Genomic DNA, 18,078 nt, shown 5'->3' on the forward strand with positions numbered 1-18,078 from the left:
CCTCGATGACCTAGAGGAATGAGACCTTTGGCTCCGTTCAGGCAGCAGGGGAGATCCTGGAGCCGAATGAACGGAGCCAAGAGAAGGTGACCTAGACCTCTTTCTGGTTGTCGGCTCCGAAGATCTTGTCCGAGCTGACACGGGTACCTCGATAACCTCGGCTCCAGCCGGAGCCGAGGAAGCCACAGAAACTGTGGACTGAGTCTTATCGGCTCCAGCCGGAGCCGATAAAGGCAAAGGTTGAACAACCTGAGGTCTCGGCTCAGAAGCCGGAGCCGAAGACCTCGATGCCTTAGAGGGCTTTCCTGTTGAAACTGACAGGGAATCCTCTGGTTTTAACAAGCCTCTCAGAATCAACTTGTTTTTTCTCTCCTGCAGGACCCTGGGGCTGAAGCCATGGCACACAGCACAGGAGTCCTGCAGGTGCAAAGGCCCCAGACAATAGACACAAGAAGTGTGAGCGTCTGTCAGAGACATTTTCTGACAGCACGCATCACACTTCTTGAATCCAAGACCTTTGCTTCCTTTGACATTTTCCTAACTGACAGGTGTACACTAACACACACCCAAACACACAGTTATACCCTGTCAGAAAAATTATTAATACTAAAAATAATAACAATTTTAGTAAAATACTAATAATTAAGCACAAAAAAGTTAAAGTAACTACACAAACACACCCTAGGGAAGGGAAGGCCAAAGGCCCAAGGGAAGAACCAACGGTTCTTTTAATAAGAAAACGGGAAAAAATAGGGTCGGGGATAAAGATCTATATCCTACACTAATTTAGGAAGAATTAAAGTTAAAAGGGGAAAAAAGGAGTAACTTTTTGTATAAAAAAGCTAACACTCACCAGGAACCGGTAGAAGCAACCAACCTCGAAGCTGTAGCGGCAAACGAGATCTGAGGTAACTCTCGCCTAGCATTGTGGGATATAAGGGGAGCCTCGAGCCGGTGGAACCAACTCTCGAGCTTTTAGAGTGGCCGAGTCGGAGCCGAGGTCGGCTCCGAACCCATCCAGCAAGAATGAAGGCGAGATAGACAACTTAACATCCTCAGTTTCTATTACTTCTTCTTAACTTCTCCATTACTAATCCTCTTTTCATATTTTTTGTATTGTAAATTTTTTCATAGCCTGATGCCTTTGCCTATATTTCTCTACAAATATCTTTGGTGCTGCACTTTTTGTATTGATTAGTTTTGCTTTCTCCTTTGTATAAATATTGCACTATATTAAATCTCTTTTATTTCCCATTCCCATATTTCTTCTTCAGATGTTTCCTGCTCCTCCTGTTTTTCTTTACATGGGAGACTCATTATTCCATTATGCTGTGATATAATCCGTGTTAGACTTTCTACACTAAATCCTTCACTTCACAGACATTCCATACTTCAGCTTGTATTTTTTAACTTCTACTTTGTTAATCTTCTGTTCTACGTTCCCTCTTTGTGATCTTATTTTTGTTGTATTGTGAAATTTTCCATATGTGGATGCCTTTGCCTGTATTTCTCTCAGAATATCCTTGAGGGCTGCTTTTTTGTATTGATTCATTTGGCTTTTTCCTTTGCATACATATTGCATTATATCAGATCTCTCTTTCTTTCCCATGTCCATATTTCTTTTTTATACCTTTCACAAATCTCTAAATTTTGTTCTTTATACTTTCAAACTTCCTCAGTTGCTTTTTTTTCCAAATGACCAAAGGTTTCTTGGTCTATATAATGTTTTTCATAAATCTATTGTATTAATGAACACACACATTTTTATTTGAAGCTTCTGACAGTTTTTTGCTGCAAGTATTTTTCTTTCCTCTAATTTCTCTCTTAATCTTTTTTTATATTTTCTGTCTGGAAATTATGGGCTTCTTGCATAATAGTAATAATGCATAATTTCTTTCTTATCCTCAGTAGTCCACTCTATCATCTTTATGGCTCTTTTTTTGGCCTATCAGTTTCTATGATTTTTGTGGAGTATTACTGACTTCTACAACAGGGGGTCATCCTCCCCCTGAGCCTGGCCTAGCCCCATTGTAGGAATGTTTCTGTGTCTTGAGGATTCTACACTGTAATTTTTCCCAGTCCTGGCACCAGTACACCTACACCTACCGGGATTGGGCACTTTTTTATCTTGAGTCTTCTGGACCCAGGTATCTTTTTTATTTTTTAACTTAATTCTGTCGATGATATATGGTATATTTGTACATCTATTTTGCACCAATTGTATTTTTAAAGCTTGTGACAAGTTATCTGGTGATGCAAATAAAGTTGTGTTTTCAAAAAAAAAATAAAAGTTTATATCTATGAGTCAGCTAACTTGAGGTCATTCCTATAGTCAAGCTTTCTTAGTTTTAGGATGCTACTGATGGAGCATGGGATGTTTAGTCCTGGGCTTGGTAGGTGGTTAGGTGTGTAATCTATTACAGCTCTCTCTTCTCCAGCAAAGCTCCTGTGTTTGCATGATGTCCTCCTTGTTTGTAGTGTGTTTTATCTACTTGCTTTGGTTTCCAATAACATCACAAAGACCTTTTGTAGGTGAATCAACATTTCTCCACTTTGCCTTTAGGCATTGGTGGGTAACTATAGCATGGCACAGTGGTACAGTGAGTACTGCTGTTTACTTACAAGAGGTTCTCTGGTTCAGTTCTTGTCTAGAATGAATCTGCATGTCCTCACTCTGTGTATGTTTTCTCTAGGGTAATAAGATTTCCTCCACATCCCAAAAACAAGTGGCAGCTGGATTGGCAACCTTAGGTTGCTCTTGGGTGGTGTGTATATGATGTGTAAAAAAGGCCTGGCACTCTAATTCCTTTCCCTACTTTTCTATCAAATGTTATTATTGGCATCAGCTGATACAGGGGTCACTATAGGAGTCAGATGCTACTTGACACTAGGCTTGGCGCTAGACGGATGGATAGAAGCATGCACCGTGAGTGTGTGTGCACATCTTGTGACAGAACTCTCTGTTAGGAACACTGTGTGTGTGCATGGAAAAAAAATACATTAGCGCATCTTAGAATACATATGGCATGACAAGTTAGTGTGCATGTGTGAAAAAAATATCATCACCAATTTTACCTGTGGACACTCTTCTAAGTAGCAGCAAAAACAAAAAACTGAATAATTATCAAGTGATTATCTATCATAAATAAGGCATAAACTGCATTACAGAACATCTGGACCCTCAGATCTCCCACACCCTGGCTGTATAGGGAATTTTTGACACAGGCTTATTAGCAAAACCCTCTTCTAAACCTCTGACTTGGGTCCCACCTACTCTAATGCTGGCCATGCTCAGAAATATACAGAAGATCCCTACAGCTTGTGTGGTATCTGTGAATATCAAGGTCAGTCTTTTTTTCTTTGATCACAGTGAAATCTCAGATGCATGTACAAGGCTGATACAGCTAGAGTGCTGGCTGGGGACATTGTGATTAAATAAATTTTCTGCACAATCAAACTTCAACAGATTTACACAAAAGCTTGCTATAACTTGTCTAGAAGCAATGCACTGTCTGGGAGTAACATGGTAGAATACATTACTGGGATCATTATTTGTTTTTCCAGTTTTTTCATAATCAAATATCATATGTGTATACTGGTAGCTATCTTTTGGGGGTGGGGCAAGCAAACATGTGCATATGGGTCTACTTGAATAGACCAAATTTTCACTTACATAAATTTTATTTTACTGAGATGACAACACTGAACTGTCACTAAACTGAAACTATATACTATCAAAAATTTAACTGGGAAATGAGACACTTGACCAACAGTAAAACTGAACATACACCACACTATGTCAAACCCACCCGGGGGGGGGGTATGTATCCCACACATCCCCAACTAAATATACCAACTCTGGGATCGCACTAAAGTGGGGGAGAGGGCAAATTTCACCATGTTGGCCAAGTGTATGGTTTCCCAGTTAAAAATTTCGGTACTGTGTAGTTTCAATTTAGTGACAGTTCGGTGTTGTCGTCTTGGTAAAAATAAAATTCGGTTAAGTGAAAATTCAGTCTATTCAAGCAGACCCATGCATATATGTCTGACAGCAGGAATCAAAAACATGTTACTGTAACCATTTGTTCTTTTACTTTAGTCCCCAGTCTGACATCAGAGGTGTACATATAAGATGACTGACCTTTAAGAAGAGTGATAAAAAGGCATGCTGTATATATGTACGACAGCAGCAACTTGAAATATAACTGTGGCCATTTCCTCTTTTACTTTCTTCCTTTGCTAACACCAGAGGGTACACAGATGTTGAATACCTTTTTATTGGGGGGAAGGGGAGGTAGTATTCCCAAATATGATTTATGCCTCTTCGCAAACATTTGTCATCTTAATTTATTGGGAAGAAGTGTTTTGTCATCCTTCAGCATTAAGCCTCAGACATGATTTAATTCTTTAGTGAAAGAAGAAAAAAAGACTACATTTCTTTCCTTGCTCATTTTTGTTCAGGTCATCATTTGTTTAAAAGGTTGGGAGGAAAATAACATATAAACCATCTCAGAGCATTTAGGACTCCGTGACTTCTGGGGGCCTACCAGTCCATAGACCCCCAGCTTAATTCCACTATTTCTTCCACAGTTCTTATGAAATAGGGTACACTGAAAAGATGCAGGAAAAGGCTGAAGAACAGAAAGTGTATAACTCTTCACAGTCATGAATTTTTTCAGACTGTCATTTGGTTAAAAGGCTGGAAGATAAAAGGTCTAAAATTCAAACTGGAGTATCTGCAAACCTGAATTTTTGGCTGTGGCTTCTTATGTGTGAAGCTTGTGAACTCTCTGTGTCTGTATAGGTGTATCCATGTGCTCAGGTTTCCTACAACACCCCAAATGTGAGGTAGGTGAACTGACATTCCTCCATCTTATGCAAAGCATAAGTGTGTTTTTGTGTCTTGTGATACATCTATGTGCTATGTGAATTGGGTGGGACAATGTCATTTGTTTGTGTATTTGGGTGAAAAAAATTAGTATATGTTGTGATAAACCTAGCTTCTGGGGACAGTGTCAATACGTGTATTCTGCAGTTACTAGAGTACACTCTTGCCCAGTTTATTTTCTTAGTTATTATTTTTGTTTACGCCATTTATGAATCAAACAAAGTTTGGAAAAAGCTCTGAAATGGACAACAAAATATCTAGATCCCCTATGGTTTAGGCCCCTGGACCCCACCCTGGTTTAATTCATTTAATTCCTCCACTGTTATTACAGTATATTTAAAGTGCAGTCTGGCCTATCTGAAATGCACTCAAAGGATGCAAACAAAAGCTGAAGTGAGACAAAATGTGAAAAAAAGGTAAAGTTACATTTTCCAGCACATAATTATGGACTCAAGGATGTGGTGCAGGTTAAAAATCCCCAAAGGAAAAGGCTTCATCACACAGAGAACTGAAATGGAATGGTTCGTAAGAACGGAAGCTGCAGTGTTAGAAAACATGCATAGGAAAGGCCTTCACCAAACAGGACAGGTAAATACTTCATGTCTTCTAGCTACATAGTTCTGATTTGAAAGATGATCTTAGGCTCACAGTACAGTGAGAAGTTCCTCCATTCAACCATCTGATTGATTTCTTAGTGGTATGACCTCCTGCCTGAAGCAAGATACACAGCTTCTCTTGTAAGAAACTGACCATGAAAGAAATCAGGCTGAGATCATCTAAGATCATCTGAGTTGCTAGATTCAGGCTTCTGAAGCTGTGATGCATCAATTGCCCTTCCTCATGCTGGACCCTTGCGGGTCATTTAAATAAAATGAAAGCACAGTTGTGAAGGAACTTACCACAACTGTAGATGTTTGAGTCTGCTTACTTTTGCAATACTGTTAACTTTTAGGATTTCTGCTGCAAAAAGCCTGTCTAGCCTAACTTAAAGATTTTTTCACCCTTTCCTGTCCTAGCCAGCTGGATGCCCTCCCATCTAGTCATCAGCACGCTTGTGGCATAAGAACATTCGACCACACCATCTTTTAGTTCCCTCTTTCCCTTGAAATCAGCAGGGGTCTAGCACTAGCCACAGCACCAGCTGCCCAGGTGGTAAATGCCGTACCATTAGACCCAACCCCAAAACTCCATCTCCATGTGCTAATCAAACCCAAAGGGGATGCTTTTTAGGGTTATGTGAGAGGGAAGGTAGAAAGAAGGCTGAGCGGCTATATCCCCCTCAACCCCAGGACCATAAAAGGTAATGAAGAGAGAAACAGAGGGAGGGTAATATCACTGTAACAGAGAATACATTTCATACACAATTGTACTATGTTCATCGTGTTGCTTACAACTGCAAGTAGTGCAAACTTTTGGGAGGAGACCAAAGCATATGAACCATAGGGTGAATGATCCTGGTAAAAAATGGGATGTAATAGCCCTTGTTGGATGGCTTTGGAAACATTCTGCCCTGGCTAAAACTCCACTGCCAATCATGAGCAGACAGGTGATCCACCGTGGCAACCCCTAACCAGGAAAAAGCCGAAAGAAGATGAAGAAGTGCTTGGAAAAAGTGTGGATAAATGACCAGGTAGCTACACCCAGGATGGCCTGGGTGTTGATCCCACTAAGAAAGGCAGTAATGGCTGCTGTTGCTTTTGGGAGGTTTTACATATTCAACTAAAGTTTTTACTGTAGAAAGATTAACAAAATGAGTTACACTAGGCTAGCAATTTGGAGATGGTCTGCTATGAGAAAAGCCTGTAGTCCCTTTCCACTGCAAAGGCAATGAATTACAAACAATTTTTTTTACTCCCTTAGTCTTTTTTGAATATGAGCATCTATGTTATGCAAACTTCTTTCCTCACTTGCTCTGTGCAGTAAGGAAGAACATAGGGTGGTTAATGGCCTGATTTTAGTAAAAAGATCTCTTACCACTTTGGACATGAAGGTCGGGTTAAGCGTGTATGGTTACTCTATACTTCTGGAAAATGAGAAGGGTTTGCTTGCGCATAAGCACCTATAATTCAGATATTCACCTAGTAGATTATATGGCTACTAAGAAAACAGTCTTCCAGGTCAAGTATGTGCTGCAGTTGCAGGTTTAAATGGTGGTAAAGTTAACTTTTCTAACATACAGATTAATTCCCAAAGATGGGAAATTTTCTTCTTAGGTGGCCTTAACTGCTGCACCCCTTTAAGGAACTGTTTTACATGTGACAAGGAATAAAAGGGGTCCAGGGAAGGCTTGCAGCGATATAGCAGATACATGCATTTTAATGAGGCATAGGATAATCCTGATTTGCAAAGATATGACAGACTTCTGAGGATCATGGACACTGGGCAGTGGTTAGGGTTGAAGTCCTTTCTCTGGCATCAAAGAGAGAACTTTTTCCACTTTGTATGATTTCTTTGTGTATGATTTCCTAGCCTTCCTTATAATAGCAACCATGTCCTTCATGAACATGTGCTTAAAGGAGATAAGTACTAGTTCATAAACAAGTAATCCTTAGAATTTTCAAGGTGGGGTATATGAGTGAGTTCTTGTTTTGGGATAAGAGGTCCACAAGTTGAGACAGTGGAACATGTTCTATCCTTGCCATGCTCAGCCAAAAGGATCCTATCTGGAGCATTTCTGCCCTGTACTCCTTTATCTCCTGAATTACCCCATACACAACTGATGGTGATGTCCACTGTTCAGGCCCCTGTGGTTGGTGTCCTGGTGCTAGAGTTATTTAACTGTTTGATTTTTGGAGAAACAAAAAAATTATAATTTATGGAACACCACACATGTGGACCAAGTCCAGAAATATGCCTGTGTTCAGCATGCATTCCAGAGGGTCTGCCTTTGTTCTATTCAACTGATCTGTCATTACATTCTCATGGGATGGAATGTATGATGCTTCAAGAGGTAAGTCTGACCCCTTGGCAAGTTACAATGCTTTAATGGCTAGCCTGCACAAGAAATAACACTGCATTCCCTGTTTATTGATGTATCCCATAACTTCTGTGTTGTGTGATACTATATGCAAGGTCCCTGCTGCCAAATAATTTGAAAGATTTTATTGCTAAATCTAAAGACATCATCTCTTTGATGTTGATCTGCTGTTTCAGCTGAGCCTCCCTGACTATATCTGAAAAGTCTGACACAAGTGTCTGGGTATCTGAACCTGGACTGAATGGAATGTCCTATTTAAGGATCACCTGTTATATCAAACATAAAATCTCATTTTGATGCAAGGCAATATAGAAAAGGAACTGGTCGCTACAGGTAGTGGGCATACTGACACCATATGTTCCACAGATGCCACTGCAGTTTCACATAGGATGCCATTTACCCCAATGTTCTAAGTTATTCCCTGGCCACAATCTGATTATGCAGCTATATAGAATTAATTAAAGGGCCAGAAACAGTGCTTGCTCTGAAAGAAAGAATGCCTTTCTGTTTGGTGGTGATTAGAAGGGCTCTCCAAGACTGGATTTGTTGGGAAGGAATTAGATGTGATTTGTGTAGATTCAGACAGTGTCCAAGAGTCTGGAAGCAGGCTAGGGTGAATTGTGGAGCAGTCTGTGTCTTCTATTAGGTAACAGTTTCAACCAGGCACTCAGCCAGGTAAGAGTAAATGCTGCTATTACTGCAGCCAGGCACTTTGTAAATATCCATTGTGCAGAAGATATAACAAAGTGCAATGAAGTAACTTGGTAATAAGCACCTACAATTTTGAATCTCACCTGCTGCTACTACATCTTGGCTATAGGTAGGTACAGGTAGCCATCATTCAGATATAGGGTTATGATAAATGCCTGAAGAAAGAGAAAATGCATCAGGGCCTACAAAGTTAGCATTTTGAACCATCACCAATAGAAACTGTTTTTTAGCCTTGATACACCTAAAATGGGCCTCCAAAGTCTGTCTCTTCTTGGTACTAGAAATAATCTTGAATAAAGTCCTTGTCTAGTACTCTCTCTATGGCCTGTTGTCTTAAAATTTCAAGGAGTATTAGTCTGAACTGTGTCTAAGCCGCGGTGGTGCAGCCATAGTGTTGTCGCTTCACAGCAAGAGGTCCTCCCGTTCGATTCCCAGCTGGAGCGCCTTCTGTGTGGAGTCTGCATCATGTCCTCCCCGCGGTCGAGTGGCATTCGAAAGACATGCGTAGAATGGGTGTGCCTTTGTTGAAGGTTGGGCATCGAGCTGGCACCTCGGCACTGTAAAAATCTACTGCCAATCATTAGCGGACCGGAGTTCCGCTGTGGCGACCCCTAACCGGGAAAAGCCGAAAGAAGAAGAACATTTGTCTGAACTGTCTTTGTTTCTGGGTAATTGTGGGATGCCTAAAAAAAGTACAGTTGTGAAGGACTGCACCATAATGAGATCAGAGCCGAACCTCGGCTCCAACTTGGCCTATACTAAAGCTCGAGAGCTAATTTTACCAGCTCGAGGCAACCCTATATCCCATGATGCTAGGCGGTAACTACCCAGATCTCGTTTGGTAGCTAAGAAACCATAGCCAATTCAGTCTCCCCTCTGAGGTGGAGGAGGAGAAGGAAGAACTCCCCAAATATCACTACCTGAAGCTGTATCTACCCCAGGACCAACTGTCTGAGCTAGGAATAGTGCAAGATAAGGTCCCCTGTAAGAAGGGGAAAAACCTCTCGGTCTGTCCAGGCTAGGGGGATGGTAGGCGGGACGCAAGAAAGAAGGTGAGAGAAGACAACTAACATGGAACGTTATGGTAGGTACATAACTTCTCAATGTTAAGTTGTCAATCTCGCCTTCATTCTTGCTGGATGGGACCGCGTCCCTAGCACCTTCATCCTGGGTGGTTCATTGGAACAGACTCTTGAGAATGGTGGAACCAAAATTTGCCCTGCTTCTGGAGGCCATGTCCAATTTGTAATGTGTAACGAAAGTATGAGGAGAGGCCCATGTGGCAGCCGCACAGATAGTGTCTATTTGTAATCTAGCTTGAAAAGCTGTAGATGTAGCCAATGCTCTGGTTGAATGGGCTCTTGGCCTAGAAGGCAATTCTTTACCTCTGAATTGATAAATACAGGTAATCACAGAAGACAGTCACCTAGACAGGGTTACTTTAGATACCGGAAGGCCCTTTCTACTCTCAGCATAAGATAAAAAGAGTTGATCAGATTTCCTGAATTGTTTAGTTCTGTCCAGATAGAAGCGGAGCTGACGATGAACGTCCAAGACAATGTAGTTTTTGCTCTGCCCTGTTTGAATAATTAGGAAAGAAAACTGGAAGATCAATAGATTGATTTAAATTTGTCTGAGAAGCCACCTTGGTTAAAAAAGACGGGTTAGTTCTTAGAGAAACCCTGTCTTTGTGGAACACTAAATAAGGAGGGCGAATACAGAGGGCATGAAGTTCAGATACTCTCCTAGCCAACGTAATGGCGACTAGGAATAGTGTCTTCCAGGAAAGTAACTTCAAGGAGCAGGTTCAAAGGGAGGGAGAATCAAGGATGCTAAAACTAAGTTTAAATCCCACTGTGGTGGGGGGTGGGGGTCTTTGATCGGAGGCCTGAGTAAAAAGATACCTCTGAGGAATGCCTTGCAAAGCTTATGGGACATGATGTTGGAGTCCGACAAGCCTATGTGAAAACTTGAGATGGCTGCTAGCTGAACTTTTACTGTGGAGGAAGAAGATCCTGAGTGAAAGATTTCGGCCAGGAAATCCAAGACCGAATGCATTGGAGCAGTGAAGGGATCTATGTTCCTAGCCTTTGCCCAAAAGGAAAAGCGTTGCCATTTACTAGCATAGATCCTTCTGGTGGAAGACTTAAGGGAAGCCACGATAATATCGCGGACAGAAATCGAAATCATAGGAAGCCTGGCTAGGGACGGAAGTTGAGCAACCAAGCTGTGAGGTTGAGAGATTGGAGGGATTGGTGCAGCTGCCCTGATTGATGGGTCAAAAGATCTGGCATTGGATGCAGATGCCAAGGCTGCTCCAAAAGATAGAGATGCAGGAAAGGGAACCATATCTGTCGAGGCCAATAAGGGGCAATGAGGATCATCTTGGCCCTCAAGGTGGTAGCTTTCTGAATTGTTTGTGTGATTAACGGAAAGGGGGGAAAGGCGTAAAGAAGTCCCCGAGGCCAATCGTGGACTAGAGTGTCTCTGGGGGGATGGCCCGGAAGGGGGAAGAGAGTGAAGAAGTCGAGGCACTTGCTGTTTTGTGGTGTTGCAAAAATATCGCACCAAGGAAACCCCCACTTCCGAAATATATTGTCTGTCACCGATTGCTTGAGAGACCACTCGTGAGGCATGAGAACAGCTCTGCTCAGCCTGTCCGCTATGACGTTGGACTTCCCGGGGATGTGCGTTGCTATCAGAAACCGCTGAGAAGAGATCGCCCATTGCCAGAGTCTGAGTGCTTCTCGACACAGGGGATATGACCTGGTTCCGCCCTGCTTGTTGATATACCATACTACAAACATATTGTCCGTCTGAATTGCAATCGTCCCCAGGGGAAGAGAGTCTTGAAGGGCTTGCAACATCAAAAGCACTGCTCTCATCTCCAGGACATTTATGTGCAAGTGGCATTCGAAGGGTTGCCATGTGCCATGGACTGTCCTGCCCTGAAAATGCCCCCCCCCACCCAATCAGGGAGGTGTCTGTTGTGACTGTGGTGACTGGGGGGGGGAGGAGTAAAAGGTCTGCCTTGATGGACTTGAGGGGAGAGCATCCACCAAGATAGATGTTTTCTGCAAGATAGAGTTATTAGGATCTTGTGTGTCATAGGGAGCTGTTGGAAGGACCACTGGGAAAAAAGCATCCATTGAAGAAGCCGCATGTAAAAGCGGGCAAGGGGAAGAAGCATGATGGCTGCTGCCATGAGACCTAATATCTTCAGAACATACCTGGCCTGGACTTTGTTGTTCTGAAGAAGGGCGTGAACATGACTTTGAATATCTAAGACCCTCTGCTCTGTTAACTTTGTTGAGAGCTGAACGGTGTCCAAGGTGGCACCTATGAAAGTAATAGACTGACAAGGCGATAAGGCAGACTTTTCAAAATTTAGAGAGATACCTAGCTCTTTGCAAATGTGGATGGTGTAGTCTCTGGCTAGAAGGAGTTGACGCCTGGTGGTGGCAGTGAGGAGCCAGTCGTCTAGATATGGAAACACCTGGAATCCTTGACGTCTCAGGTGAGCCGTAACCACTGCCATACATTTGGTGAACACTCGGGGGGCTGTAGTGAGACCAAAGGGCAGGGCTCTGAACTGGTAGTGACTGGCTCCCAGCCTGAAGTGGAGAAACCTTCTGGAGCGCCTGTGCATTTTGATGTGATAGTACGCATCCTGAAGGTCCACTGAGCACATCCAATTGTCCTTGCCCAGAAGGGGTAAAATGGACTGTAGAGTGACCATCCAGAACCTCGTTCTTTTTACAAACTTGTTTAGATTGCTGAGATCCAGTATTGGCCTCCAGTCCCCTGTTTTTTTTGGTACTAGAAAGAACTTTGAGTAGACTCCGGATCCTAGCTGGTCTGCTGGAACTGGCTGGATGGCTGTCTTTTTTAGCAGCTTTGATATTTCTAGTGCTGCTTGTTCCCTTAGACTGGGTGGAACGTCTGGAAGAGACCCCATTTGAATCATAGGGGTTTGGATAAAGGGGATTTTGTAACCCTCGGATATGATCGACTGCACCCATTTGTCTTGAGTGAGAGAGAGCCAGACATGTGGATACAGCGATAATCTTCCCCCGACTGCCTCCGAAGGTGGACAGTCGGGCAACACCTCAGGGATGCTGGAAGGGTTTGTCAGAGAGGGTTTCTCTGCTACCCTGGTTCTGCGGACCCCCTCTGCCTCTTGGACGGCGTCTGTTGTTGTTGTTCCCCCCTCTGCCTCTAGGGGTGACCGGACCTCTTGCGTCAGGCGTGACTCCTTGAGATTTACGGAACCACATTTTTCCACCCTTTTGACCCTTAGGATATGGTCTAGATGGGGTAGAAAAATGGACTCCTACGGCAGAAAGAGTCTTGCCATCTTGTTCGCATCTGGTCAAAGTATCTTTCACTTGAGGTCCAAACAACGCTGAACCATCAAAGGGGGAGTTAGTGAAAGACGCCTTGAAGGGGTCTGCGAAGTTACAAAGCCACATCCAGGCATGATGCCTCAAAGCCACACCTGTGCCTGCGGCCCTACTCGCTCCATCGGCTGCATATGAAATAAGCCGCATGGAGGAGTTGACAATGGAATTCAGGGTTCCTAGCTGTGAGTAAATTTTTTCCTGAGACCCAGCAGCTGATGGATCCTGTAGGACCTCACCCAGTTCTTTAAGAATGTCTCTTTGAAGATGGGTGAAGTGGCATAAGTAGTTCAGCGGCCGCATGGCAAAGGTCGCTGACGAGAACATCCGCTTGCCGTACCTATCCATTGTCCTAGATTCCTTGTTAGGTGGATGGATAGGTACTGAAGGATCAGCCAGTTCCTTCTTAGTGGCCGCCACCACCACCATGGCATCAACTGGGACACCTTTGGATAAAAATTGCTTATCAGAAGGGGCTGTTATAAATTTAGAAGGCCTCCGTGGGGTGGGTTCCAATGAGTCAGGGGCCATCCATGCCTTCCGTGCCACCACTTCCATAAGGGGGTCAAAGGGCGGAGACACCCAGGAGGTGGAGGGTCGAGAACCAAAAGCCTCCAGGTAAGCCGACTCGTCCTCGGAAGGATTAAGGGAAGACCAGTTTCCCCTCTGTTTAAGGATTTCAAGGATGTCAGAGAAGGAGACATTCTCAGAGGGGGACCTTGGGGATCTTTCCGACTCATCCAAGTCGGTATCAGATGTGACAGACTTAGGGGAGTCCACATGCTTCCTCTTACATGTCCTCTTACGCGGGGGTTCACCTGACAGATCAGGGGAAACCTCAGAAGAGGAGGATATTCCCAATGGGGAAACCTGAGGCATTGGGTCTCGATGGCCGGGGGCGAGAGAGTGGGAAGAGACATCAGCAGGCACTACTGTGGGAGGAGCTGATGGAGCTGACCGTAGAGCAGGCACTGGGGCCAATACGCTCCTCATGACCTCGAAGGCGCCCCTGTCAGGCAGGCTAGAGAGCTCCCGCTCCAAAGAGCTAGGAACCCCAGCCGGCACCGACAAGGACGGCTCCGAAGCCGATGTCGGGGCCGAACTCACCAACGCCGATGCTCCGAGAGGGAGAACGGGGTCGGACAAGGGTCCGATGCCACTCGCCCCCTCAGAGCCGGCGAGAGAGTCCAAGCACCCGGATCCCTCCAAGGATAGCACCATGGACGAGATTGGAGCATATGACAGAGCCGAAGGGGGAGGTATCGGCTCCGACGTCAAAACGGTCACGGCTCCGAGGAGCTCCGGCTCCGAACACTGGGGTAGAGTAGAAGGAGGAATAGTCTGTTGTATGGACGTAGCTGCTGTCTGATGAGATGGGCTATGAAGCATTTGGGCCAGTGCCTGAGACTTTAATAGTCTACTTACCACCCTCTCAAGGTCATGATCGGAAAGCCTGGAAGACTGAGAGGAATGGCTCCGATGGCTCCGCTCAGAGAGTAACGGTGACCTCGGAGCCAAATGTATGGACTCCAGAGATGGAGATCTGGATCTCTTGCGTGCAGAGGGCATCAGGGTTAATGGAGCCGATGAAGCCGTAGACACGTTGGCTCCAGCCGGAGCCGACTTTGAAGACAGAGTCTTAGAGGTATCAGCTCTGGCTGGAGCCGATGCAGGTAGCTGCGATACAGAGGTATTGACTCCAGCTGGAGCCGATAATGTCGCAGGTGATGAGCCACCATCTGAGGGCTTAAAACTCGGAGCTGATGGTTTAGGTTGTTTCGAAGGCTTCCCCGGCACGGACTTAGCCGGGGAACCTTCGGGCTTTAACAAGCCCCTTAGTATCAATTTATTCCTGCGCTCCTTCAGGACTCTTGGGCTGAATGCATGGCACACTGAGCAAGAGTCCTGCAGGTGCAGGGGTCCCAGGCAATAAACACAAGAAGTGTGACCGTCTGTCAGAGACATCTTCTGACAGCACGAGTCACACTTCTTGAAGCCTGAGACCTTTGTCTCCTTCGAAATTGTGAAGTCGAAAGGAAAACCCAAAGTTAGGAGAAAACACACACACACACACACACACACACACACACACACACACACACACACACACACACACACACACACACACACACACACACCAACAAATAGGGATACAGGGATACTTAGGGAACACACACACAGCAAAGAATCCCTGTGAGGGAATTAAAATAAAACAGAAGGACCTAAGGCCTAACCTAGGGAGAGGGAGAGGGAGAGGGAGTATGACAGGGATAAGGGATAAAAAATAGGGACTAAACTTTAAATTTAACAGAAACTAGCCTGTAAAAGATTAAAAAGAATACTAGGGGAAACACTAAGGAGAATACTAAGATTTTTGTGAAAAAATAGTCACTAACCTGTGAGCCGGTAAAAAGAGCAACCTCGCTAGCGTAAGCGGCAAACGAGATCTGGGTAGTTACCGCCTAGCATCATGGGATATAGGGTTGCCTCGAGCTGGTAATATTAGCTCTCGAGCTTTAGTATAGGCTGAGTCGGAGCCGAGGTTCGGCTCCGAACCCATCCAGCAAGAATGAAGGCGAGATTGACAACTTAACATCTGTAGATGGTTAAGTATGTTTACTGTTCCAGTAGTGCTAACTGTTGGGATTTCTGCTACAGAAGGCCTGATGTCCAGCCCAACTTCCAAAGTGTTTTACCTTTTCCCCTTCTCAGTCAGGCAAACAGTCTCTCACTTTAACATTAGTCCATGTTATCTTTAGCAAGTCTGGTAGGATTAAGACTACTGGCCATCCAGCTGGTAAATAGTGCCCAGGGAAGACAGTCCACCCAGATGAAAACCTTAAAGTTCCCTCTCCAACACTAAGCAAACTTGGGAAAATGTGACCTGTAGGCTTAGGCGTAAGAGAATGTGAGTTAAGGGGAGTTGGGTACCCACACCAGAAAGAAAGGGGAAGTAAAAGTTGGCTAGGTACCCCCAACCCAAACATGGCAAAATGTCAAGGACAGAGGAGTGGAGGAAGGAAACTATTACTACAGTGGTGAACTTAGTCAAACATCTGCAATTATGTTAAGTTCTTACACACCTGTATTACATTATTTTGTATGCTGCAGTAGTGCTAATTCTTGGGATGATTTCCAAAGCTTATGTAGTGCAGGGTGGCTGGCCCTGGGATGGGATGCACTGCAAGTACCCATACAAGATTGCTGTGGCAAAACCCACTGTAACTCTGGAGAAAATGACTAAGTTGCAGCACTTGGAAGAAGTGTGGACAGGTGACCAGGTAGCTGCTTTCAAGATGACCTGGCAGCTGACCTCTATCAAGAAAGGTTGCTGCTGCTGTGGTTGTCTTAGTGGAGTGCACCCTTACATGTTCCTGTGCAACTTTGCCACGAAGAGTGACAAAACAGATGCATTCTGCTAGTCATGTCACGATAGCCTGTTTAAATATAGTCCTGTTGTCCTTACCCTTTGCAAAGACTGTGAAAAGTTATCTCTTCCTTTTGAATGATGAGAAAGGGCTCTTTGCACATAAAGACCCGCAATTCAAAAATTCTACTGGCAGAGGTTATGGATACTAGAAATACAGTTTTCCATGTGAAGAATCTGAGAGCTGCTGCAGCGGTTGACTCAAATGGTGGAAATGTCATTTTTCAGTACTTAACTCAGGTCTCAAGGATGGCAGATTTCCTTCTTGGGTGGTGTCAAATGCAATACTCTTTCAAGGAAATCTTTCCCCTGGTAGTAAGGAGTAAAAAGGGGATCTCAGGGCAGGAAGGTAGAGACAGCAGATGTATGCATGTTCAAAGAAGCACGAGATAAGTCTGATTTATAAATCAGCTTCATGGAATAGAGGGATAAAAGCATAACTAGGGTACAGGCAACAACCTGGATTTGAATAGTGGTGTGGGCTTCTGACATTCTGGCAGGGAGGGTGGGTGTGCCCATCCTGGAGAGGGCATTTGCTAAGGTACTCCCTAAAGGGAGACATGGTCCATAGAGGGAAGTAGCCCATGTACTTGGGTATGATTTCCTTGCATTTGACTTCCTAGCCACTGTCATGATTGTATGCATGAACTCAGTTAATATGTGCCTAAAGGGAATGAATGTTAAATCATCCACAATTTCATTTTTAAGGTCTTCAGATTAGAGTACATGAGTAAACCTTTGTTTTAAGATAAGGCCCAAATGTTGAGGCAGCTGCAGCATATGCTCTGCTCTTTCATACTCAGTGGTAAGTAAAACCAATGCTGTTCAGCCAAAAAGGTGCTATGAGCAACACTCTTGTCCCCCTGGACTTTCTGAATAACCCTGAGTAGGAGACGAATTGGAGAATGGCATAAAATAATATACCTACTTAGCTGTTTGAGAAGGCATGTGCTGCCCAGGTTCTTGAAGTTGTGTCTTAGTGCAATATTTTCTTAACTGCTTGTTTTGTGGAAAAGCAAAAAAGATCTATTCTGTTGCACCTCACTCGTGAACCAAGTCCAGGAATCTGTCCCTGGCTTAGCATCCATTCGTGCATTTTCTTCTATTCTGCTCAGCTGGTCTGCCAGTGAACTCTCCTGGGATAAAGGAAGAACAATGTTCAGGAGAAGTGAGGTTTATGGGATGGACAGGAAATTAACAATTTATGTGATGCTGGAGTGAATGATGATTATTATAAAGAAAGCACATTTATATTGCATGAACACAATAAGAAATATCACTACAGTTTGTTTTATTTTCTATTAATGTATTGCTACTTATATCATTTCAGTTGTGACTTGATAAAGATGTTAAAAAAGATTCTAGGAATATATACTTTTCCCCCCAAATCTATCCAGGAATTTGCGCTCTTTATCATTATGGATGATATTGAACTCTGGAGCTAACTCTGAACTCTTTGTGGCAACGATGGAAACTACAACAGACTCCACTACAGGTTTCTTATACAGATGTTTATACAATTCCTTAAACATACAGAACTTGTCTTGATATATATATATATATATATATATATATATATATATATATATATATATCTATCTATCTATATATATATATATATATATATATATATATATATATTTTTTTTTTTTTTAGGAGCTGGGGGGCCAGGATT

The sequence above is a fragment of the Protopterus annectens genome, chromosome 6.part1 (assembly GCF_019279795.1).
Source record: "Protopterus annectens isolate FY-2018-M chromosome 6.part1, PAN1.0, whole genome shotgun sequence".
NCBI lineage: Eukaryota > Metazoa > Chordata > Ceratodontiformes > Protopteridae > Protopterus > Protopterus annectens.